General features: G+C 38.8%; 1 protein-coding gene across 1 annotated transcript in view; it reads right to left on the bottom strand.

Moving 5' to 3' along the window:
• HSD17B12 (hydroxysteroid 17-beta dehydrogenase 12) overlaps positions 1-25,393 on the bottom strand; it is a 171,154-nt gene that overhangs the window by 81,949 nt on the left and 63,812 nt on the right. The window lies entirely within an intron of this gene.

Here is a 25,393-nt window from a genome sequence, read left to right as displayed (position 1 = left end):
TTTACTGCTGAGCCACCAGGGAAGACAACACTAATTACACTTCTCACTTAGCTCCCAAGAAAGCAATTAACACATTATACTGGGGAAGGCAAGTACTGAAATTTAAGCTTTTCCCTTACATTCAGAAATTTCTCAAGTATATTATCTTGTTTGATCCTTACAATAATCCTCTAAGTTATAGAAAGCAGATATTATCAACATCACAGATGTGAATACATCTGTCCGACACAAAGTGCAACAGGCAGCCAGGTGGCTCAGATCCTCAGAGGAAGGACAGAGATGGAGCCAGGTCACCCAACAGCTAACCCATGGCCACAGAATCATGTTCTGTTAACAGTACTCAGTATTTAATAGAGCATTCTGGATTAAAAACAATGCTGTCAATTGACTGCACACTCCAAAATGGAACATTTTTTAAAAGGTATGGACTCCAGCTCATTTAAGAACCCTGATAATCCTTAATAATTAAGATTAACTAATCATTAATACCTATAATAAGAACGGGTGAGTTTTTATTACCCACATGGTAGATTATATTCCATGCCACGTACTTTGCATCACTTTGGGCAAGTTTCACATATTTAAAAGTACATGAAGGTGAAGTAAAAAATGATCAGTTCCATTTCACGATTTTAAAATATGAGATAAACTGTAAGTTCTGAAGGTCAGAGAGTTCAGGATGAATGTCATTAATTCAATTACAAGTTGTAAAATATTCCATCATCTTTTAAAACTTTGAATCAATGAAAATAAACTTTCTACAATATCTCAAAGGGATTTCAGCAAATACTTTATCTGCATACCCTGAAATGCACATTCTTTCCAACTTCATATCAAAGAGATTAGAAACATTAACACTAGTTCACAATACAGAAAAAATACTGCTTTTTAATAAAAACTGATTTGAATATATTATATAAAGAATATTTCCATGCATAAATAAATTTTATATGTATACATTTATACAGCTTCTTAATTTAGGGGGGGGGAGATAAAAAGAGAACTTAGAGTAATTCCAGAGTTGCCCGCAAAAGTGGATTTATAAAAACATCATAGCAGAATATACACCTGTGGCCATGAAGGACAGAGTGGAGGCTTTAAAAAATACATTCTTAGGATCATTCGTGACACGAGGCGGTGTACTCTGTACCTGCGCCGCCAGGATCCACCCCCCAGATCTGCAGTGTGACCTCAGAAATGTGAAACAGAGAACAGATACGAGTTGCCTATTGGTGCACATTAAACGACCACAAACTTGCCTGTTTAGAACAACAGGCATTCATCAGCCCCCAGATTCTGTAGGTCAAGAATCTAGGCATGGCATAGCTGAGTCCTGCACTCAGAGTCTCAGAAGTCTGTGATCTCACCTGAGGTTCAGGATCTGCTTTCAAGCTCACTGGCTATTGGACAGAAAACCGTTCCTTGCAGTTGTAAAACTTGGCCTCTCTGGTCTTAGAGGCCACTTGCCATTCCCTGTCATATGGTCCTCGCCATAACAAGGCAGTTTGCTTCTTCGAGGCCAAAAGAATAATTCCGCTGCTTCAAATCTCTTCACCTCGGGGAAGGCTTGAGCCAGCTTGGAAAGAGCTCACCTAATGAGGTCAGGCCCATCAAAGAAAATCTCCCTTTAGAAGAACTCAAAGTCAACTGATGAGAGACCTTACTTGCATCTGCTAATTCCCTTCACCTTTGCCATAAAATATAACCTAGTTACAAGATATCCTGCCTACACTCAAGGGGAGGAGCTTCTATGGGGTCTGTGCACTGTGGTACATGAATCTTTAAGTTAGTTCAGTTCAGTCACTCAGTCATGTCTGACTCTTTACAACCCCATGAATTGCAGCACGCCAGGCCTCCCTGTCCATCACCAACTCTTGGAGTTCACTCACACTCATGTCCATAGAGTTGGCGATGCCATCCAGCCATCTCATCCTCTGTTGTCCCCTTCTCCTCCTGCCCCCAATCCCTCCCAGCATCAGAGTCTTTTCCAATGAGTCAACTCTTCTCATGAGGTGGCCAAAGTACTGGAGTTTCAGTTTTAGCATCATTCCTTCCAAAGAACACCCAGGACTAATCTCCTTTAGAATGGACTGGTTGGATCACCTTGCAGTCCAAGGGATTCTCAAGAGTCTTCTCCAACACCACAGTTCAAAAGCATCAATTCTTCGGTGCTCACCTGTCTTCACAGTCCAACTCCCACATCCATACACGACTACTGGAAAAATCATAGCCTTGACTAGATGGACCTTGGTTGGCAAAATAATGTCTCTGCTTTTGAATATGCTATCTAGGTTAGTCATAACTTTCCTTCCAAGGAGTAAGTGTCTTTTAATTTCATGGCTGCAATCACCATCTGCAATGATCTTGGAGCCCCAAAACTAAAGTCTGACACTGTTTTCATTGTTTCCCCATCTATTTCCCATGAAGTGATGGGACCAGATGCCATGATCTTCGTTTTCTGAATGTTGAGCTTTAAGATAACTTTTTCACTCTCCTCTTTCACCTTCATCAAGAGGCTCTTTAGTTCCTTTTCACTTTCTGCCATAAGGGTGGTGTCATCTGCATATCTGAGGTTATTGATATTTCCCCCAGCAATCTTGATTCCAGCTTGCGCTTCTTCCAGCCCAGTGTTTCTCATGATGTACTTTGCATATAAGTTAAATAAGCAGGGTGACAATACACAGCCTTGACGTACTCTTTTTCCTATTGGGAACCAGTCTGTTGTTTCATGTCCAGTTCTAACTGTTGCTTCCTGACCTGCATAGAGGTTTCTCAAGGGGCAGGTCAGGAGGTCTGGTATTCCCATCTCTTAAAGAATTTTCCACATTTTACTGTGATCCACACAGTTAAAGGCTTTGGCATAGTCAATAAAGCAGAAATAGATGTTTTTCTGAACTCTCTTGCTTTTTCCATGATCCAGAGGATGTTGGCAATTTGATCTCTGGTTCCTCTGCCTTTTCTAAAACCAGCTTGAACATCTGGAAGTTCACGGTTCACGTATTGCTGAAGCATGGCTTGGAGAATTTTGAGCATTACTTTACTAGCATGTGAGATGAGTGCAATTGTGTGGTAGTTTGAGCATTCTTTGGCATTGCCTTTCTTTGGAATTGGAATGAAAACTGACCTTTTCCAGTCCTGTGGCCACTGCTGGAGTTTTCCAAATTTGCTGGCATATTGAGTGCAGCACCTTCACAGCATCATCTTTCAGGATTTGAAATAGCTCAACTGGAATTCCATCACCTCCACTAGCTTGGCTCATAGTGATGCTTTCTAAGGCCCACTTGACTTCCCATTCCAGGATGTCTGGCTCTAGGTGAGTAATCACACCATCGTGATTATCTTGGTCATGAAGATCTTTTTTGTACAGTTCTTCCGTGTATTCTTGCCACCTCTTCTTAATATCTTCTGCTTCTGTTAGGTCCAGACCATTTCTGTCCTTTATCGAGCCCATCTTCTCATGAAATGTTCCCTTGGTATCTCTAATTTTCTTGAAGAGATCTCTGGTCTTTCCCATTCTGTTGTTTTCCTCTATTTCTTTGCATTGATCGCTGAGGAAGGCTTTCTTATCTCTCCTTGCTATTCTTTGGAACTCTGCATTCAGATGCTTATATCTTTCCTTTTCTCCTTTGCTTTTCACTTCTCTTCTTTTCACAGCTATTTGTAAGGCCTCCCCAGAAAGCCGTTTTGCCTTTTTGCATTTCTTTTCCATGGGGATGGTCTTGATCCCTGTCTCCTGTACAATGTCATGAACCTCCATCCATAGTTCATCAGGCACTCTATCTATCAGACCTAGTCCCTTAAATCTATTTCTCACTTCCACGGCATAATCATAAGGGATTTGATTTATGAATCTTTAGGAGCATCCTAAATTGTTTACCACAGACAGGCACCCTTCTGACTGTGGGTCAACTGTATCTGACTTATATCACCTTTCATATGGGGATAACAGAAGTACCAACTCCAGTGTTGCTTGATTCAATGAGTTGATTTCTATAAAGCTCTGAGAACAGTCCCCAGTACATTTAATGATCAGAGAAATAATTGTTGTTCAGTTGCTAAGTTGTGTCCCACTTTTGCAACTCCATGGACAAGCAGCATGCCAGGCTTCTCTGTCCTTCACTGTCTCCCAGACTTTGCTCAAATTCATGTCCACTGAATCGGTGATGCCATCCAACCATCTCATTCTCTGTTATCCCCTTCTCTTTTTGCCTTCAGTCTTTTCCAGCACCAGAGTCTTTTCCAATGAGCTGGCTCTTGGCATCAGGTAGCCAAAGTATAGGAGCTTCAGCTTCAAGCATCAGTCCTTCCAATAAATATTGAGGGTTGATTTCCATTAGGATTAACTGGTTTGATCTCCTTGCAGTTCAAGGGGCTCTCAAAAGTCTTCTCCAGCACTACAATTCAAAAGGATCAATTCTTCAGTGCTCAGCTGAATTTTTATGGTCCAGCTCTCACATCTATACAAGACTACTGGAAAAACCATAACTTTGATTATACAGACCTTTGTCAGCAAGCTGATGTCTTTGCTTTTTAATATGCTGTCTAGGTTTGTCACAGCTTTCCTTCCAAGAAGCAAGCATCTTCTAATTGCATGGCTGCAGTCAGCAATCACAGTGACTTTGGAACCCAAGAAAAGAAAATCTGTTAGTGCTTCCACTGTTTCCCCATCTACTTGCCATGAAGTGATGGGACCCGATGCCATGATCTTCGTTTTTTTTAATGTTGAGTTTAAGCCAACTTTTTCACTCTGCTCTTTCACCCTCAAGAGGCTCTCTAGTTCCTCTTTGCTTTCGCCATTAGAGTACTATCATCTGCATATCTGAGATTGTTATTTCTCCCAGCAGTTTTGATTCCAGCTTGTGGCCCAGCATTTCACATGATGTACTCTGCATATAAGTTAAATAAAAAGAGTGACAATATACAGCTTTGTCATAATCCTTTCCCAATTTTGAAAGTCAGTTGTTTTATGTAAGGATCTAACTGTTGCTTCCTGACCCCCATACAGGTTTCTCAGGAGACAGGTAAGGTGGTCTGGTATTCCCATATCTTTAAGAATTTTCCAATTTGTTGTGATCTACAAAGTCAAAGGCTTTCTCATAGTCAATGAAGCAGAAGTAGATGTTTTTCTGAAGTTTCCTTGCTTTCTCTGTGATCCAACTATGTTGGCAATTTGATCTCTGGTTCCTCTTGCCTTTTCTAAATCCAGCTTCTAAGTCTGAAAGTTCTCGGTTCATGTATCATTGAAGTTTAGCTTGCAGAATTTTGAGCACAATCTTCCTAGTATGTGAAATGAGTACAATTATACGATAGCTTGAACATTCTTTGGCATGGCCCTTATTTGGGATTGGAATGTAAACTGACCTTTTCCAGTCCTGTGGCCACTGCTGAGTTTTCCAAATTTGCTGACATACTGAGTGCAGCACTTTAACACCATCATCTTTTAAGATTTTAAATAATTCAGCTAGAATTCTATCACCTCCACTAGCTTTGTTTGTAGTAATGCTTCCTAAGGCCCACTCAACTTCAAAATCCTGGATGTCCGACTCTAGGGAATGACAACACCATTGTGGTTATCCAGGTCATTAAGACCTTTTTTGTATAGTTCTTCTGCACATTCTTACCACCTTTTGTTAATCTCTTCTGCTTCTGTTAGGTCCTTACCATTTCTGTCCTTTATCATGCCCATCCTTTCATGAAATGTTCCCTTGCTATCTCCATCTTCTTGAAGAGATCTCTAGTCTTTCCCATCCTGTTGTTTTCCTCTGTTTCTTTGCACTGTTCACTGAACAAGGCCTTTTTATCTCCCCTTGCTATTCTCTGGAACTCTGCATTCTGTGGGTATCTCTTTCCCTTTCTCCCTTGCTTTTCACTTCTCTTCTTTCCTCAGCTATTTATAAAGTCTCCGCAGACAACCAGTTTGTCTTCTTGCATTTCTTTTTCTTTGGGATGGTTTTGGTCACTGCCTCCTATAGCTACGTTATGAACCTCTGTCCATAGTTCTTCAGGCATTCTGTCTACTAGATCTAATCCCTTGAATCTATTCGTCACCCTCGCTGTATAATCATAAGGGATTTGATTAGGCCATACCTGAATGGCTAATAACACTTTGATAAAAGGAAATGAAATACTCGCCCACAGATTGTTGGGGCCTCCTCAATTTTATCTGGCCCCAATTAGAGTTAAGTTGATGTAAAACTGCTAAGTTTTACTTAAGACATCTTGGTTTCTTTTTACAATCCTTTTAAAATAACTAGAAATAGTGGTACCCTCAGGCTTGAACTGCCACATAGTAACTCTTGGCAAGAGCCAACATCCTTACACAGGATGAGAAGTCCCTGGGTCTCCAGACCTGACTGCTCCTTCTTGCCTCATTCTAGCCCAGTTGATTCATTTCATTACCTACCTGGTCTCTAGAAGCATATGCATTTCTAACCTGAGACCTAAACTCATCCCTTTCAGCTTGTGTCCAGTGAACAATATAGACACAGAAAAGACAGGCATGTAGTAAAATATATTTTTTGAAAACAAAGATAAACTTAAAAAACTTAACTGGTGGAAAGCAAAAATTTTACTTTCCATGCCATTTTTTTTTTAAGCCAAAAGAGTATAAGCCAAGGAATCCAAACAGAGACATCTAAGACACATTTTGTAGCAGTATACAACAAAAACAAACTTGAGATTTAAATATATTCCTTCCAAGAGTATGAAAAATTTATCCTGCACTACAGATTTTGGGTTATAATGCTGTGTTAACACCTAGATTCATCAGCTGTAAGGAATGCTGATACTCTGGTGCAGGATTTTGACAGCATGGGACGCTCTGTGTACACAGGAATCTCTGTACCTTTCCCCTCAATTTTGCTGTGAACCTAAAATCACCTCTACAGAATAAAGCTTATTTTTTAAAACTACAAAATATTTTTAAATCTAGTAAGATAAAATCTTCCCCATAAAATATTCTTTAATTTTTCTAAACATCTTCAAAAAGGCTAGAAAGTTATTTTCTTTCCCCCCAAACAAGCATCTGACAATGTAAAACCCATTCACAAAAAAAGATTTAGAAACAGCCCATATTCCTACGATGCACTGTTCTCCTCAAGAAAAAGTAACCACTCCTATCGATTTATTCTCCATTCATACTGGATCACACTTGGAGAAGAAAATGTGACCCAGAAGGGAACAGTGGCTCACACTCCAGTATTGTTGCCTGGAGACTCCCATGGACAGAGGGACTGGTGGACTACGGTCCACAGGGTCACAAAGAGTTGGACACGACTTAAGTGACTTAGCACTGGATCACAAGCTAGTTCGTTGGCTATTTTAATTGCTTTTAAAAATATATCAATATTTCTAAAAGTCTGTGCAGTAGGGCTTGATTTTCTTCATCTACCAAAAGCAGCTGTGTTGTGTAAAAGTCCCAGAGGCAGTGCTGCTGTGTAAAATGATGATTTAAGTAACATTAAGCCCTTCTTGCAAAAATCATCTTGTAGTTACGCCAAGAGAAAACTCAATTAATAATATTTCAACTGTGTGAAAGGGTGATGGAAAGGAGGGAAAGCCAAAACGTATTTTAATAAATGATTTTCTTAGGAAGGGCCATGTGAACTTATATGAGTACACATATTTGTTCTGTAACATTTTTAAGAATGAACTTTTAAGAGAAAGCAGGGGTGGGGTGCAATGGGGGAGCTTACACTATCGATTTCCCATTCAACGCAGTAATCTACCATACTCAGGCTCCACTACCATTAACACGATCTTTAAAGTGTACTTTAAGTCTGCTCACTACAAATTCTGGCAACTTGGAGCCATGCCAAGCAAAAGAAAACTGCCTGGTGAACCAACTTATAAAACATTTGTTAAGTCTGAAAAATGTTAAAGCAGTTCAGTAAAAAGATTAGATGTTCAGCAATATATATATATTGCAGAGTCAGACACGACTGAGTGACTTTCACTTTCACTTTTCTTTTACAAGACAAAAGCAAAATTAATGAATATTTATAAAGTGTACCTATGCAAAAGTTTTCGTGTTAGTCTCTTGGTCATGTCTGGCTTTTTGCGACCTCATGAACTGTAGGCTGCAAGGCTCTTCTGTCCATGGGATTCTCCAGGCAAGAATACTGGAGTGGGTTGCCATTTCCTTCTCCAGGGGATCTTCCTGACCCAGGGATCAAACTTGGGTACCCTGCATTGCAGGATAAAAGTGTACCTATACCATACCAGAAGTACATTTTTTTGAAGATAAATGTATCCAAGTGATACAAATGTTCTACCACACCCTGCAAATGAAACAGAATTTCTCTCTAGATGTGCTGCTTAGAAAGACTGTCAAGGATAAGGCTGCAAACTCAAAACGTCCTCAGGGACCAAGCACTTTTCCCAGCTGTGTGAAGAGGGCCTGGTAAAGTACACACGCAGGCACTGTGCGAGTGCAGAGGGGATGGGACACGCGTGACAGGACAGGTTCCACCTAAAGAGCAAGTAGGTCACAGCTCCAGCTGACAGCTGCTCTACAGAAATGCTGGGCCCAGGGTTAACAGATCGTTGGGAGTTTCGAAGACATCAATTAAGATTTATGTAATTAAGTGACAAGCACTGATTTTTTTTAAAGAAAAAGCACCCCAAGAAAACTCATCTAAAAGGTACCTGTTGGAGATAGCAGAGAAGACTATAATGGGAACAAGTCCTTATGGTACTAGCAAGAAATGTCAGATTGGGGTTCAAGATAACAGCAAAAGGTTGACTTTTAGGGAAGAAAACATCTCCTCCTCTGAAGAGAAAAAGTCTAGGCACATAGAAACATATGCTGAGTAATCCGGTCCTTTGGTAGAAGGAAACAACAAGGAACAGCAGAGAAGGTATGGGTTTCCAGCAATGGTTTCCAAACTTCACTTTCAACAGGCCATTTTATCAAAAGTCCAGGTCATTTTATCAAAAGTCCACAGAACTCCATGTACAAAACCGATCAAAGCAGGGCGGCCAACATGGAAGCAGAAGGAAAGCTGGAGTCCCACCCATAAGGGTGCCCCCTATCTTACTGCAAGTCCAATATCCAACTCCACAGACCACAACTAAAGACACACCAAGGATGAATAATGGCCTTCTAGAATCTTCCATACCACTCAGAAATGGAAGCCCAAAACATGGATTCTCTCTATACTCAAGACACCGTGAGAACCTATATTAATACCATGAAGGGGAGGATAATGAGAAGTGTCACCTAGGAGTGGAAAGAGAGCTCGGCCTGCAGTTAGTTGGTCTGTATTAACATTCACACTGCCTACTATGTGACCTTGGGTAAGCTACCAGGTTGTCCTCGTGATGGTTCTAACAATCAGTTATGAATGTTTATTTCACTACTTATTCATTACTAGAAGACTATTTGCTTTTAGTCAAAGCTTGTTTTAATATCAACAGTTTTATATAGTTACATTAGGGTTTTCCTAAGTCAAAGTCCTCCTTAAATACACACTTAAACATGGCTTTATCTTAAAGAAAAAGAATACATCCATTCAATCAAAATGCTCACACATCCTTTAAATGATCCAATGATAATAAATGTCATAGGCAACTGCATTCAAAAATAGTCATAATGCAAATTTAGCTAGCCTGTTGGTTGTTCTCTTGATGCTAGGTTATTCTGACATAAAGTTTTCAAAATGTACCTCCCCAAAGATTATCATTCAGTTATTAGCCACAGCATTTAAAGTATATTTAAGAACATGGGGGTAATGGAAAACACAGTGGAAGAAGCCAAAGATCTGAACCCTGTCCACCTCTGCCATTAATAGCCATGACTTGGCTTCTCAGAGTTGGTTTCCATATTAATAAAATGAGGATTTTAATCCATCAGTGGTTCATAAACAGAGATGCCCTTTTAAAACAGTGTGGAGTGTGCTTTTCAAACTACATATACCTAAACATGATTCTATGTATTCCACAAAAGTGAATATATTTATATTTGTGGCTTAATATTTTAATCAGTTACTGAAAAGTGATTACATTTTAGATCTTACACATCTCTACAGCATTAAACAGAATGAATGTATAATAAAAGCTGACTCTATCAATATTCTATTACTAGTACACTGATGTTATAAAATATTAATTCTATTGTTTTTTAATAACAAAGGAATAAAGTAATTCAAAATTTATGAAATTTCCTGTCAGTTTTAGTGGACTCATCTTCTCTTTTGATTCCAGTATTAGATATAGCAGTAGATTATCTTAAATTTGATTTGCAGTTATTTTAAAGATCATCATATAACATAAATTATACATTTAATAGCTGATGGTATAAAAAGATTATTAAAACAATAGATAATTGACAAGAAAACATAGAACTTCACTTGCCAGAAAAATCAAGATAAAATGAACCTTTTCCAAAAACCTTTCAAAAATACTTTTCTCTGTGATGAAAAAGAAAGCAATCCCTATATAAGACTAGTGAACTTTACGTTTTAAAGAATATGCCTTTCTACAAATTCTTTTATTAATGCTGAAGGCTGTACCCCAAATTACAATTATCCACTTAAAACAACAACCAACAATTTAGAAGTGGGAGGAGAAACACCAATTATCTATTTAAATGGGAGCCATTTCAGAACACCTTGGTCCCACATTTCCCTAACCAAGAAAACGGTTTCATACAAAAGTCATGGAACCATCAATAACACAATTGGAAAGACCACTTACTGTTTTAAAGAAATCACACAAACATAAGCAAATATTTTAATTAAGAGGTATAGCTAGTGTCTGGCCATGGAGCAGCACACTCCCACATGCCTAGTGCCAGCTGTAGAACAGCAACATGCAAGCAGCTGCCTTAATTGGAGACGCAGACCAACACATGCTAATTTGGCAGAGCCAACTAATTGGTAGGTATGCTACATTTCTAACAAAATACCCACCCATATTACAGATGTTGTTCTCTGCTGGAGTACACGATTGGTAACAAACAGTAATGAAGTTGAAATCAGCTACATTTGGTGAAATTGTTTAGTTGGACAGCTTTAGAACATGATCCTGCATTAGCTTAGAAAAACACTTGTGCCATAGTTGGAACATCAGCTCAATGTCAAAAGCATCTTTCTGTGCAATATTAAGAATATGATGAGGTTTCATAATGACTCTTCAGCCAACAAAACAATACTTGCTAAGTGGACGCATTCCCCCACTTAAGTCACGCCAGGCCCCGTGCAAACATTTGCAAAAGAACTGAGTCCTTTTTTCTCTTCAAAGTTTAATACAGACCAAACATTTATAGACATCTGCAAAGACAGTAATTATGGTTACCAAGAAATCTATAATGGTAGGGGGAAAATGGGGAGGGGATCTTCTGCTTATAGCCATGATGGTGTAACAAAAACCAGGTTGACTCCGCCACTTAAAAAAAAAAAAGAAAAAATATATGAAACAATGGTTTTTAGACACTGGACAATAGGCAGTTCAGGAGAGGAATACCTAATAAAAGGGAAATAAATAAAGTGACCCTTACGGTTGCCCTAGCTTACTGCCCAGTTAGGTTTCCTGGACTGGAATGAAAAGAGAATTCACATAGATACCAGCAGTGTCCCCTGAACTGAGGAAACAGACTTGAGTGCTTGGGAAACACAGAGTCTGTAAAATTAGCAGAGTGACGAGAAACAGTGAGTGAGAACAACAGTAAGAAATATTTTATATATATATATAGATAGATATAGATATAGATATAGATAGATATAGATATAGATGTAGTGGATCCATCAACAACTCGGAAGTCAGCGCACTGATACCCTGTGCAGTTGACAGTCAACATCTAACTTTACAGGCAGCACTCCCCATCTGCACATGGGCAACTATAGACCATGTAGTACACATTGAGCAGTTCAAACCCGGGTTGTTCTCTCTCAAGAAAGGGAGAACATGCTGTAATCTCCACGTCCTAGAATTTAGAGGGTGACTATTTTAAAAAGAGATAAGGAAGATATTTAAAAAGATGTAAATTTTTACATAGAGAGAAAAACACAATTTCTGGATTAAAAAAATATACACTAACAGGATTAACAGCGGATTAGACACTGCAGAAAAAAGGTTAGTAAATGTAAAGATATAGCAAGAGACACCATCCAAAATGAAATACAGAGAGAAAAGAGACTGAAAAAAGATGAAAGAGCACACTATGAGTGAGCTGAGGGACCACTTCAGTCAGTTTAATATACTATAACTGAAGTCCTGGGAAAAGAGTGAGGGATAGAAAGAATATCTGATGCACTGACGGCCAAAAGAATGAGAGCAGACTTCTTGTCAGACACACTGCAAACAGTGAAACAAACAGTTAAAGTACTGCAGGGGGGAAAAAGAACCTGTCAACTTAAAATTTTATACCCAGGGAAAATATATTTCAAAAGTAAAAGGTTTTTTTCAGATACACAAAAAGAATGTCACCAGCAAACCAACACCACAAGAGAATGTTAAAGGACATCTTTCAAACAGAAAAAAAGAAAAAAATCCCGACTGAAATCTATTTACATGAAGGGATAAAGAGCATCAGGAATGACAATATGTGTGTAAATATAAAATACTTTAAAAATAAATTTAATTCTACTTAAAATACAGTTGACTAAGGCAAAAGTACTATGTTAAACAGCCTATAACACAGAGGAACAGAATGTATGGAAGGGAGTATAGGATCCTCAGGTTCATGAGCTACACATGAACTAGGACACCGTGATAAGTTAATGTGCCTACAAAATCAAAGGGAACCACCAAAAACAAACAGAAAAATATGTACAGTCAATAAGCTAAGGAAGAAAATGATATGGAATAATAGAAACCAGGCTATTAATCCAAAAGCAGGCAGGAAAAAAAATAACAAAAAAGCAAATGAACAGACGGGAAAAATTCAAAGGAATAAGTGGTAAATTTCAATTCAATTATATCAACAATAACATTAAAAGTTAATGGCCTGAGCATACCAATTAAACAGCAGAAATCATCAAATGGGATAAAAAGTAAGACTAAAGCTATGCTGTCTGTAAGAAACCCATTCTAAATATAAAGTGCATATAGACTAACAATAAAGACAGAAAAAGATATATCATGTGAACACTAATCAAAATAAAGTTGGACACAGTAGATTTCAGTGCAAAGAACACTATCAAGCAACTGTTTAAATCTCAAAACACCTGTTCTTTCCTGACTAATAAGTGCTCACTTAAATCTGAGAAAACTTAAAAATTAACAAACAAGGACAAAACTTCTCATGCTTTACATATGCTGAGGATTTCAGAAAAATCATTCTCCAAGAAATGATCAGCTCAAGCAGTGACAGTTTAAAAAATCAGACAGACATCTGACTAGCAACTAACAGTTATTTAAAACTGTACTAATATAAACTGAAAATATGAAATATTTGTAATAATTGGTAAGAACCCAACTTCTCTGTAAACCTCTAATTAAGGTAAATACTTGGCCAAATTAGAACTGGTTTTGAAAATATGTCTTCTTTCTGATCATATCACAGTACAAAAAAACTAATGCACTGTAACATTTCATTCTTCTAGCTTTTAAATTTTCTGCCCAGGTTTTACCAGTTAGATGCGTTATCCCTGTTTCCACACACACAATTTAAAGTCATGAAAATTGATGTCTTTATTAAAGGGTTATTAGCTCTTCTAAATTACAGACAATGCTGCAAATCATCTTATCTTAATCACTCTTCCTGTCTCCTGTGTAAAACTTTTAAACGCCATCTCTGACAAACCTGGGGCCAAAAATGATTGTATTGCTCTGTTATGTCATTGGAAATAAACCTCTAAAACTCTTAATTGGCCTTAAGATACTATACTAGTATCATGGTGAGTTAAATAATGAGGAATGTTTGGTTAACTGGCCAATTTCTGAGTACTAAAATTCCTAAAGAAAACTCTAATTAGGATATCAAGTTCAGCATGGTTATGTGCATCATCTTATACTAAGAGAATACAGTTATTATATTCTAAGTTATAAGTGACAGTGTTAATTTGTCATCTAAATATATATGTATACACACATATACTTATATATAAATGGGCTTATAAAATATATTAAATTCTACAAAGAAAGCTTATGAATTAAGCCATTAGAAACCAGTTGTTGCAAAGAAACTTGATCTTTGATAATATAATCTTCTCTTAAGAAGAAGACTCTAAAAACAAGCTATTCTGTGCCTTTAGTTCCTAACCTGGCCAGGTTCCTTACCTACCCACAACACTGTCACTTCCGAACAACCAGTTAACTTTTTGAGTTTTTGTGTTGACTTTTGTTGTGCCCTTGAAACATTTTTTTTTTTAACAAAAGTTTCTTGCTTCTGAGAAGCCAGATTTCATAATAATTACCATTTCTTGCAGCTGTGCTTTATTTGAATTACTGTCACTCCAAATCAGGACAGCAATCATTTCTTGTCTTGGGCACCTCTGACTTATGTTTATATTTTGCTGTAATCACTAGTCTCCTGGCAACTCTTTATGATACTGCCTGTGTAAACGTAAGCCTCAAATTAAAAATAATAAAATTATTTAAGATATATTTTATATCCAAACTATCTCTGGTGTTTCCCAGATAGCCACTGGGCAGCCCTATTGAGCAAGGGGGCTACTAGGAAGAACTAGATATATTATACTCTGTATCTTTAATTTAGCTTAACTCTAAATAAGAGTTGCCCTGTTTACTAAACCCATAATATGGGCAGATCCATGAAGTAATAATGAGTATGGCTCAACGCTTGTACTTTTTTCAGGGTAGACAGAACATATTCAAGATCCTGTGAAAAGGACTGGCACAACAATGCAAACAATATGATTTCTAAATATTAAATACTCTTGTTAATTGGTGACAGGTTTAAAACACACTTTATAAAGGTCCCTAGAGATTTATTTACCAATGTCTTTAGTGTCCATCATAAGGCTCGTGTCCTCAGGATAATCACTGACTGAATCATTAAGTGGCTGTATATTATACTCCAATAGAGGATTCCATTCTGACACTGTTAACTGCTGTAATACATCAACCAGAGACCATCAGTCTTATTAACAGGTGGTTTCTACTTTTCCTTCAAGAATGCCGAAAGGCCAAGCCATAAGCTGGAGGTGAGAAAACTGGGTCTCTAGGATGAAACATTCAAACAATAAAGGCTTGATTATTATGGACTCATGGGTCAGGCTCCCTGTCCAGTGTAAACCAACAGCACCATTAAGAGCAGACTCTTAGAATGTACCAGGGACCTAAGTCAGTATTTGTAAGACTCTATTTTACTCGAAAATCAGACACCTTGTAAAACCAGGCTGCTAACCCAAGATCCAACAGAAAAAGAATTAATTTTGCAAGACTGAATGGAACCCACGAGGGAAATTTAATTGGTTTTGACAAAACCTCTTTCTCCCTTTCTCACTAATTCTCATGGTGTCTGGCTATAATCGGGCATACTGAAATGAAACACTCTTTGAATGATATATTGCTCCAAACAAGCCCTCTGGATTCAGGGGAAAAAAAAAAAAAACAACTGAGAAATCTTCATATAGCTTATAAAATGCAGCAGACTATATTTTCCAAATCAAGATTTTATTTTCAAAAAAAATCTCCCTTCCCACATGTTCTCCAAAGTTACCACATCACTCCCCCATCAAGACGTGGCATCTTTTCCTCTGCGGTTGAATCTGAGATGGCCCACCATCGCTTTGACCAACACAGTACAGCAAAATTAACACCGTATGAATTACGAGAGCAGGTAACCAAAAAGACATCAGCTTCTGCCTAGTTCTCTTAGGACATGCACTCTGGGGAAAGAGAGCTACCATGTAAGAAGTGCAGCTACCGTGAGATGAACATGCTGGAGAAGGTACCTGGAGGCACTAAAGTCAACAGCCCCAGCCATGTCTAGTCTGCAGTCACATCCTGCCATGGCAGCAAAGTGAGAGGCCATCTCAGATCTCCCAGACCAGACAGCTGAGTTATCACTCCGTTATTACTGAGTGACCTCAATAATGCCCTGATGGGTAAAAGAACGGTTCCCCGAGTCTTGGAAAAATTCCTGACCAGCACAATTTGTGAGCATCTCAAATGGCTATTTTACACTTATAAGTTTGGGTAGTTTGGTTATGTGGCAATAGTAACTTGAATATAAACCAGTAATCTGTTAGGTCAATTTAAAGATGGGAATCGTATAGAAAATACAACACATCTCATTGGTCTTGTCTGCAAAACTAATCAGAACAAAGGTCAAGTATTACACATGTCTCACATGTCTTTACACATGTCTTTATTTATTTGTCTTTATTTATTTATTTATTTATTACACATGTCTTTACACATGTCTTTATTTATTTGGTTGCAACAAGAGGGATCTTCTATCTTCATTGTGGAACACGGGTCCCGAGTTGCTGCATGTGGGACCCAGTTCCCTGACCAAGGATCAATCCCAGGTCCCCTGCCTTGGGAGCATGATGGAGTTCCAGTCACTGGACCACTAGTGAAGTTCCAAGTCCTTTTACTTTACATGGTGATGTAATTATTTGCATAGGCTCAGGAAGAATCTACCTTTCTCCTCAGTTCAGTTCAGTTCAGTTCAGTCTCTCAGTCATGTCCGACTCTTTGCGACCCCATGAATCACAGCACGCCAGGCCTCCCTGTCTATCACCAACTCCTGGAGTTCACTCAGACTCACGTCCATCGAGTCCATGATGCCATCCAGCCATCTCATCTTCTGTCATCCCCTTCTCCTCCTGCCCCCAATCCCTCCCAGCATGAGTCTTTTCCAATGAGTCAGCTCTTCGCATGAGGTGGCCAAAGTACTGGAGTTTCAGCTTTAGCATCATTCCTTCCAAAGAAATCCCAGGGCTGATGTCCTTCAGAATGGATTGGTTGGATCTCCTTGCAGTCCAAGGGACTCTCAAGACCACTAGTGAAGTCCCAAGTCCTTTTACTTTACATGGTGATATAATTATTTGCATAGGCTCAGGAGGAATCTACCTTTCTCCTACCAGGATATAAATTAGATAAAAGCAAATTTATAACTACCACCATGCCAGAAATGTTTCATTTAACAGTACATCTCACTTAATTAGGCATGACAAACCCACAAGTAAGGAACAAGGATTACACTCCCATATGAGGAAACAAAGTTTCAAAGACCTCCCAGTAAACCATCCTGGTACCTCCTCTATGACTTTGAAGGGAGTCTTACCGGCAGCACAGAACATCGCTTTCTGAAGGCCAACAACACTGAGTTACTTGGGGAACTTGCAGTAAGATCACAGGTAATATGATCTTATAAACAGGCAGAATCGGTAGAGGCATACTGGATGGTCTTCTTGGTTCCTGATGGTTTATGACCTTGAAATAGGTGAACTCAAAGGGCAATAAAGATATTTTTGGCACTACAGAAGTGATAAAAGAAATATGTGACTCTAGGGGATACATGAGATTAACTCTATTCCTACAATCATACAGTTCTAGCTTTATTAAAGATAAAACAAAAAGATCTTTAGGTGTTCAAGAATGTTTCATATTCCTTAGATAGATGAAAAAGCTAAATACAGTAAAGCTCCGTATTAACAATACTGATGGCACATCAAAAAAACATGGGTCCAACATGTTGGGTCAAATCTGCACTTTAACTGCACAGATATGACCATAGGTCAAGACTGAAAAAGTGAAACTGATATTGTTCACCTTAACCTATTCCTCTGTCGACTATTTACCAGGAAGATTTACCAGTGAGTTTTCTAAAAGCTTTACATTTGAAGAAATAAAGTCATGAAATTTGGGGGCCATCCTAAAGGTTTTCACCCTGACATAAGTCACACAAAAGAGACATCATATTTGTGGTGACTCAAGACGGTAAGGAGTCTGCCTGCAATGCGGGTGACCTGGGTTCAATCCCTTGGTTGGGAAGATCCCCTGGAGAAGGGAATGGCAATCCACTCCAGTATTTTTGCCTGGAAAGTCGGATGAACAGAAGGAGCCTGGCAAGCTACAATCCATGGGGTTGCCACAAGTTGGACACAACTGAGCGACTTCACTTTCTTTCACTTTCTTTAATCAAAGACAGAAATGTTTTTGAAATCAAAGTTGATTAAACTGTGTGCAATGAGAATTATCGATTGCTGCATAATAATATGAACTATTAACATTTCCTTCTTTACATTCTATGCACCATTAGGTTGCTCTGAAAGCCAGTCTCTCTTGCACTGTGCTTTACTGCAAGTAAAGCACAACTCAACTCAGAGTTTGACATTTATCCAGGAGTCTTTTTTCTTTGACAAATCAAAATCAATAAAAATACTTAATATATTCATAATCCTGGCTAACAATGATAATAAAATAAGCTTATTATATGTGTGATGACTTTCAGCTTGTCTTAATTCAACAAGTGACAGGTATCCTTACAAAGAACTGTAATTTCATCAAAGCAGTCAATCCTGGGAAAGCATTTAACCACTGCTGGCAAAACATTTAGTTCCCTACAATGTTATATATAATCCTTTTAAATGTTTTTCTGAAGAGCTTTGATGAGTAGGCTGTCCTCCACGTACACAAGCAATTACATCTCAAGGCACAGAATCCCCAAATTTACATAATAACAGTAGAGAGTAAGATGGTGAGAGGAGCCCTATTTCTCTCCACTTGGTTTCTTTTTTAGTCTCCTCCTTTCCTGCGTTCAGGAAAGACTTCTCCAGTGAGACAAGGAAGAAAGAAGGATGAATTCACCCACTGGAGTGAGTTTAAAAGCTGGAGAGAGAGGGCTTCCCCAGTGGCTCAGTGGTAAAGAATCCACCTGCAGTGCAGGAAACATAGGAGACGTGGGTTCCCTGGGTTGGGAAGATCCCCTGGAGGAGGAAATGGCGACCCACTCCAGTATTCCTGCCTGGGAAATCCCACGGACAGAGAAGCCTGGTGGATCACAGTCCACGGAATTGCAAGAGTCGGACACAACTGAGCGACTAAACAACAACCAGTATTCCTGCCTGGGAAATCCCACGGACAGAGGAGCCTGATGGGCCACAGTCCCTGGGGTCACAAGAGTCGGACACGACTGAGCATGAGCATGAAGAGAGACAAGCTAGCCTAGTTAAACAAACTTGCTTGGCTTCTGTTTCCTGACTGAACTCTGGCTTGTACAGAAATTGGTATCAGGAGTGGAAGCCCAAAATACAGACCTCGAGACTTTTACGTTGGCTTGACTTCTTGCACCAGCACCACTATGAGTGGTGGTTGCCCGTCGTTCAAGTATCTACTGAAGAAGTGCCTTAAGAGACAAGGAGACATCATCTCACACCTGTCAGAATGGTGATCGTCAAAAAGAACACAAATCACAAATGTTGGTGAGGATGTGGAGAAGAGGGAACACTCCTAAACTACTGGTGGGAATGTAAATTGGCACAGTCACTGTGGAAAGCAGAACGGGGGATTCTCAAAACGCTGAAAACAGAACTGTGTTATGACCCAGCAATTCCATTCCTGGGTATATATCAGGGAAAAAAATCCATTCGAAAATATACATGTACCCCAGTGTTCACAATAGCATTATTTACAACTGCCAAGATACAGAAGCAACCTAAGTGTCTATCAACAGATGAATGGACAAAGAGGGAGTACACACACACACACACACACACACACACACACACACACACGAATACTACTCAGTCATAAAAAATAACGAAAATTTGCTACGTGGAGCAACATGCATGGACTTGGAGGATATTATGCTAAATGAAATAAATCTGAGAAAATACTGTATGATATCATTTATATGTGGAACCTAAAAAAAATACAACAAACTAGTGAATATAACAAAAAAGAACAAGACAGATAAAGAGAACAAACTAAAGGTTATCAGTGGGAAGACAAGAGGGAAGGGGCAATATAGCGGTAGGGTATAAAGACATACAAACTACTATATATAAAATAAGCCACAATGATATATTATACAATACGAAGAATACAGACAGCATTTTATAATAACTGTAAATGGAATATAACCTTTAAAAATTACAAATCACTGTACCTCTAACATATAATATCATCCTTCAACTATAACTTCAATAAAAAACAAAGACTGCAGTATGTGGCTTCTTCTGAATGCAGTATGTGGCTCTAACAGAAAGAAAACAACAAGCTTGGGTCTTTAAGCTTTCAAGATCATATTTATGATCTAGATCCAGAGAATTTTTATGGCAACCCCAGTAAAAACTTTTATGTCTTATAGCCACAGAGCTCGCTTCACTAACATCCCAGATTTGAGTGTGTCATTTACGGAATTACAATACAAGTTGAATTTCAGAGACTCACCACATTTCATGGATGAAAGTGAAGCAGAATGAGAAAGAGGGAGACCCTGAGACTGGAGATGAGGATATCTGCGTGGACTCTGTTGAGGCTAAAGAAATGACACACGCGCTGCCCCTGCAATGCTAGTCTGAGCTTGCCCTATCAGGAAAGAGAAATAGCTCGCTCTCTTGTCTCTGAAGAGATTAGCTTTCCCTGGCTTGAAAATCCTGTAAAAATCTCACCATAAATATAAGGGTAATTCATTTGCAGCAGAATGCCTCTTCTACTCAAGACCTAGCTGAGGAGGCCTTATTACCATCCAGAACATCCCTTATCACCACCCATAACAGGGTTAGATACTGAAATTCCCTGCAAGCACACGTACAAAGTCTAATCCACGAAGTAATAACTTATACACAAAAATAACTGTCAAGTTTTTTTTTTATACAATTGGTATAGATCTGGTATGTATTGGTAGAAATATGGAAAAATGTATTGGTAGAGATCTGGAAAAATCTGGATGTAAACAGATTCTATGAGTATTAGACTAGGAAAACAAAATGTAACACCAGACTGGTGGTGGTTTAGTCGCTAAGTCATGTCCGACTCTTGCAACCCCAAGGACTATAGTCCACTAGGCCCCTCTGTCCATGGGATTTCCCAGGCAACACTGGAGTGGGTAGCCATTCCTTTCTCCAGGGGATTGTCCCAACCCAGGGATCGGTTACGTGAATCACTTGTGAAAGATTCAGGATTTAAAGGTTAGTTCCTACAGCTGAAAAGAGCTCTTAAGAGTTAACTTCGACTCCACAATGGTCCACATTTAATAACATGGCTGCTGTTGTTCAGCTGTTAAGTTGTATCCAACCAACTCTTTGCTCTCACTGAACTGCAGCACGCCAGGCTCCTCTGTCCTCCACTCTCTCCTGGAGTTTGCTCAAACTCGTGTCCATCGAGTCGGTGATGCCATCCAACCATCTCATCCTCTGTCACCCCTTCTCCTTCTGCCCTGTCTTCTTTTCCAGTTAGCCAGCTCTTGGCATCAGGTAGCCCAAGTATTGGAGCTTCAGCTTCAGCATCAGTCCTTCCAATGAATATTCTGGGATGATTTCCTTTAGGATGGATGGGTTTGATCTTGCTGTCCAAAGGATCCTCAAGAGTCTTCTCCCAATACCACAATTCGAAAGCATCAGTTCTTCGGCACTCAGCCTTCTTTATGGTCCAGCTCTCACATCCATACATGACCACTGGAAAAACCACACCTTTGACTATATGGACTTTTGTCAGCAAAATGATGTCTCTACTTTTTAATATGCTGTCTTGGTTTGTCATGGCTTTCCTGCCAGAGAGCAAGCATCTTTTAATTTCAAGGCTCCTGTCACTGTCTGCAGTGATTTTAGAGCCCAAGAAAATAAAATCTGTCACTGTTTCCAATTTTCCCCCTTCTATTTGCCATGAAGTAAAGGGACCTGATGCCATGATCTTAGTTTTTTTGAATGTTGAGTTTTAAGACAGCTTTTTAACTCTCCTCTTTCACCCTCATCAAGAGGCTCTTTAGTTCCTCTTTCTGCCTTTACAGTGATATCATCTACATATCTGAGGTTACTGACACTTCTCCCAGAAATCCAGATTCCAGCTTGTGATTCATCCAGCCTGGCATTTCGCATGATGTGCTCCACATAGAAGTTAAATAAGCAGGGTGATAATATACAGCCTTGTCATACTCCTCTCCCAGTTTTGAACCAGTCAGCTGTACCATGTACGGTTCTATTGCTTCTTGTCCTGCATACAGGTTTCTAAAGAGATAGGTAAGGTGGTCTGATAGTCCCATTTCATTAAGAAGATTCCACAGTTTGTTACGATGCACACAGTCAAAGGCTTTCTCGTAGTCAATGAAGCAGGAGATGTTTTCCTGGAACTCCCTTGCTTTCTCCGTGATCCAAGGAAAGTTGGCAATTTGATCTCTGGTTCCTCTCTTAGAAACTTGTACATCTGGAAATTCTCAGTTCATGCACTGCTGAAGCCTAGCTTAAAGGATTTGAGCATTACCTTGCTAGCATGTGAAATGAGCACAATTAAATGGAGTCTGAACATTCTTTGGCATTGCCCTTCTTTGCGACTGGAATGAAAACTGACCTTTTCCAGTCCTGTGTCCACTGCTGAGTTTTCCAAATTTGCTGATACATGGAGGGCAGCACTTTCAGCATCATCTTTTAGGGTTTTAAACGGCTCAGCTAATAAAATAGTAGTAGTAGTAGTGTTAGTTGCTCAGTCGTGTCCAACTCTTTGTGACCCCGTGAACTGTAGCCCACCAAGCTCCTCTAGGCAAGAATACTGGAGTGGAGTGCCATTCCCTCCTCCAGAGGATCTTCCTGACCCAGGGATCAAACCCTGGTCTCCTGCATGGCAGGCAGATTCTTTACCATCTGAGCTACAGAGGCCACAACTTTTCATGGCATAATGTAGAATCAAGAACCCAAAGGTTTAAGGAAGTAGAAGTGTTCGAGTGGATCTACCACGACAATTTGCACAAACAATCCCTCCACCACCACACCCCCAAGAGGGCCCAGCAGATATCTCTTCACTGAACCACCAACTTGTTTATTATATGGGCAAGAGGTCATAGCTATAGCCCTTTATTAGTCTTCCAGTCATAAAATTCACTGTGTTGCTACAATATAAGAACTCCCTATTTTCTTTCTCCAGCCCCTTATTTATTTCCTTCATGGTACTTACCATAAACTGCAATTATTTGTCTTTGGTTTTGTTTATTATTTTCTTCCTATTTTTTTCTGTATCCTCCACTTTCATGTCATTCCACGAGCACAATGACTGCATGTATCTTGTTCACTATTGTATCTTGACTGCCTAACATAGTACCTGGTACACAGGCATTCAATAAAGATTTGCTGAAGGCATAAACAGAGTCAGTCTGTCTTTGCCAATGTTAAATTCTGGTCCTTCCTTCTTCTGGAATACATATGTTCAGGAAAATATGATCCCCTCACAGATGATTTACATTTGAGTTGAAAACTTATACAAACTTATATATAAATCTCCTCTGTGTGTTTATTTTTTCAGCCTAGAACAGATGACCTGGTTTGCTGGTATCACCTCTCCCAGTAAATTTATATTATGCCCAGAAAAATATTTTTCAAAATTTTCAAGAACTAAAAATATTTTTTTTCCTCATAATAAAGGTCATTTCAGTGCCTTCACCATCTGTTTCTGCATGAAAAATGTTTGAACAGGATCCTGTCTCTTTCCAGAATCACGTTTCTGCCCACATTCATGTGTCACCTCGTATCACAAGTTAACAAAATTCTCAAATGCCATTAAAGTATACCTTCTGACTCATGGGACAATTTTTGTACAGCCTGGAGCACTTGCTGTGAGTGTCATGAGGAAGCTTTTCTTGCTTCTGTATCAAATAGGGGGTGGAGTCATTCATAGTACAGTATTTCAAAATTCAATGTTCCATTTAATCAAAAGCTTCTATTTTCAGCCTATGAACCTTTATTTCTAGCAACTACTAAGTGCTTTCACTAACAGTCAGTTTTACATACATTCCCCACAAATATACACACAATGTTTTTATCACTGTAAGAGTTATTACACACATTTAACTACAAGTAACTAAGTAAGAAACAGTACTAAGATCCAGGCAATATGTTAACATCACCTACTGCATTAAGTAAATACCTCAGACTCCGTAGTGTCACAGGAGCACTCCTTAATTCGAATTCACACCTCAGCAAAACTGCAAGATACTGTATGTCTTGGACCTCCAAGGCTGCATTTACATAGTTGAAACTTTGAAAGTTAAAATCCTTAAATACCAAAGATGTATTGGATATCTCACTTTTGCAAAGATCTGTGCCCTCAACAGGGCTTTAAAATTTTTTTAATATACTTTATATTACAAAAATCTGTTTTTCACCTAAAGTGTCTCAACATGTAATCTGTCCAACAGGATCAGCTATGGTCTGAGTAGAAATAATAACAAAATATACACCTCACAAGGTTGCTTGAAGGATCAAAGAGGATAATACATGTGAGAGAATAAATAAATAATAACATACTACATAAATGTTAGTAGTATATAGCAAAGTTAATAATATGGTATATACATACTTACATAATATTATATGTCAATTATATACAAAGTTTCCTCAATAAAGCTAGGAAAACAGAAAAATACAGTAGAAATCCTTTCTCTTCTGAAAGAATTATGGCAGTTTTTTAGCTGGATACTCGGAGAAGTCAGTTAAAGCAAGAATTCCAGAAAATGATAAGCACACATTATAACCATTTTGACTGATACCATGAGTAAGTGTGATTCATTCACCAATCCTCTGTATAGGGGACCAAGTCCTTATCTGAATTTGGATCTGCAGTCTGGAATTCCAGTCTTTCTTACATATACAACACCCCCACACCCATAACGCATTATCTATAATTGCAGTTTCAGTTCTTAATGCAGCAAAAACTTTAACACATATGAAACAGTCCAAACCGTTTTTCCCCCAATATTTTGCATTTTTCCTGTTTCCCCCTAAGTTGACAGCCAATTTCTAAAAGAACTTGCTTTTCTCACTTTTTTTCAGAGCATTCAACTTGGTTATCGTACTCTCCCTTTTACACTAATAATTCATCAATGTACAAAATGCTTAATAACAAATGCACCCGGCATAAGTAGAGTGTGAAAACAAATAAAACTGACTGTTAACAGGTAAACCATTAGACCCATGGGAATAAAAGTACACAAGCATCATACTGAGAAGCCTACCAGCCACAAACAGCATACGGGGAACATGAGTTAACACATTTTACCAAGGAAATGCACAGCATTGGTTTAACCATCTGGTTGGTTAACAAGATGTCAGATGAAAAGAGTTTTTGCCATACTATAATTCAGGTCTCAAGCACAGCTGTCTAAGAAAAAAGTCCAAAATAGTTTCTCTCTCACATGTATATATGCTAGCCTTTTGCATTTTTCCTCAGTCGTATATGATATACATTTAAAGACAATGACGTCAGGGACTGCCTTCCCTGGTGGTCCCATGGTTAAGACTGTACTTCCACTGCGGGGGGTGCAGGCCCT

Source organism: Oryx dammah, unplaced genomic scaffold, assembly GCF_014754425.2.
Source record: "Oryx dammah isolate SB20612 unplaced genomic scaffold, SCBI_Odam_1.1 HiC_scaffold_17, whole genome shotgun sequence".
Classification (NCBI taxonomy): domain Eukaryota; kingdom Metazoa; phylum Chordata; class Mammalia; order Artiodactyla; family Bovidae; genus Oryx; species Oryx dammah.
The sequence above is the reverse complement of the archived record's forward strand: the minus strand, read 5'-3'. Positions and strand labels throughout refer to the sequence as shown.